At 64.6% G+C, this 1,782-nt stretch overlaps 1 long non-coding RNA gene across 2 annotated transcripts; it reads left to right on the forward strand.

The window, feature by feature from the left end:
- Positions 1-16: 16 nt before the first annotated feature.
- On the forward strand, positions 17-1,772 carry LOC113980008. Of its 2 annotated transcripts, none has more exons than XR_003538039.1 (3): positions 17-51; positions 1,078-1,259; positions 1,738-1,772. It is a non-coding gene; the product is annotated as an uncharacterized LOC113980008 (long non-coding RNA). The 2 variants fall into 2 exon arrangements; XR_003538040.1 differs by lacking the exon at positions 17-51 and adding an exon at positions 271-284.
- The last annotated feature ends 10 nt before the right edge of the window (positions 1,773-1,782 follow it).

Below are 1,782 nucleotides of genomic sequence, written 5' to 3' on the forward strand. Positions count from 1 at the left end.
CCCCCCCAGACTGTCAGGGACAGCAAACGGTGCCTGTCCCCTGAGGAGGAGGTGGGACCCCCTCTTGGGACCCCCAAATCCTCTCCAGAGCCTCCCAGACTGTCCGGGGCAGGAAATGGTGCCTGTACCCCAAGGGGCAGGTGGGACCCCCCCCTTGGGACCCTCCTGGAACCCCCAAACACCCCCAGAGATGCCACCTCTGTCCCCCAAGGAGGAGGTGGGACCCCCCCTACCTTGGGACCCTCCTGGGACCCCCCCCCCCAGCCCCTGTCCCCGAGGAGGAGGTGGCACCTGAGCAGGACACTGTCCCTGGGGGTGTCCTCGTGGGTGTGACCCCCTGTCCCTGTGACACCATCCCCGAGGGTGTCCCCGTGGGGTGACAGTGTCCCTGTCCCCGTGACACTGTCCCTGAGGGTGTCCCTGTCCCTGGGGGTGTGACCCCCTGTCCCCTGTGACCCCACAGGTAGTGGGCGGGACCTGAACGTGACACTCTGGGGGTGTCCCCGTGGGGTGACACTCTCCCTGTGATACTGTCCCTGGGGGTGTCCCTGTGAGGTGACAGTGTCCCTGTCCCCACGGGGGGTGTGATGCCATCTGCAGAGGTGTCCCCACAGAGGGGTGGCACTGTCCTGGGAGTGTCCCTGTCCCCATGGGGGGTGATGCCATCCCCAGGGGTGTCCCCACAGGGGGGTGGCAGTGTCCCCAGAGTGTGGGTGTCCCTGTCCCCAGAGGGGTGTCCCTGTCCCCGTGAGGGGTGTCCCTGTGCCCAGAGGGGTGTCCCTGTCCCCATGGGGGGTGTCCCTGTCCCCTGGGTGTCCCTGTCCCCATGAGGGGTGTCCCTGTCCCCATGAGGGGTGTCCCTGTGCCCAGAGGGGTGTTCCTGACACTGACCCTGTCCCTGTCCCCAGGAGTACGCGGGCAGCGGGTGGAACCTGAACGTGACATTGTCCCTGGGGATGTCCCTGTCCCCAGAGGGGTGTCCCTGTCCCCATGAGGGGTGTCCCTGTCCCCAGGGTGTCCCCAGAGGGGTGCCCCTGTCCCCATGGTGTCCCCATGGAGTGACCCTGTCCCCTGCAGGAGTACGCGGTCAGCGGGTGGAACCTGAACGTGATGCCGGTGCTGCAGCAGTCCGTCCTGTGCCACATCAACGCCGACATCTCGGGCATGAAGGTGCCCTGGCTCTACGTGGGGATGGTGTTCTCGGCCTTCTGCTGGCACATCGAGGACCACTGGAGCTACTCCATCAACTACCTCCACTGGTGCGACCCCGGGGGGGCTCCTGGGGGGCTGCTGGGGGCATTTGGGGGGCCGGGGAGGAGGTTAAAGGGTGTTTGGGGGGCCAGAAGGGTGATTGGGGGGCTTTTGGGGTGGCCAGAGGGGACCATCGTGGGGTGCCCTGAGGTGACCTTTTTGGGGTTCTCTGACCCCCTTTCCCCATGAGGGAGCCCAAGACATGGTAGGGGGTGGGATGAGGAGGTTTTTGGGGTTTTTGGGATGGAATGAGAAGGTTTTTGGGGTCTGTCCCCAGGGGGAACCCAGGATGTGGTACAGGGTGGGATGAGGAGGTTTTTGGGGTGGGATGAGGAGGTTTTGGGGTGGGATGAGGAGGTTTTGGGGTGGGATGAGGAGGTTTTTGGGGTGGGATGAGGAGGTTTTTGGGGTGGGATGAGGAGGTTTTTGGGGTGGGATGAGGGGGTTTTGGGGTGGTTTTGGGGTTCCATGACCCCATTTCTGTAGGGGGGAGCCCAAGACGTGGTACGGGGTGGGATGAGGAGGTTTTTG

This window comes from Neopelma chrysocephalum, unplaced genomic scaffold, assembly GCF_003984885.1.
Source record: "Neopelma chrysocephalum unplaced genomic scaffold, ASM398488v2 Primary Assembly neopelma1_91576, whole genome shotgun sequence".
Lineage (NCBI taxonomy): Eukaryota > Metazoa > Chordata > Aves > Passeriformes > Pipridae > Neopelma > Neopelma chrysocephalum.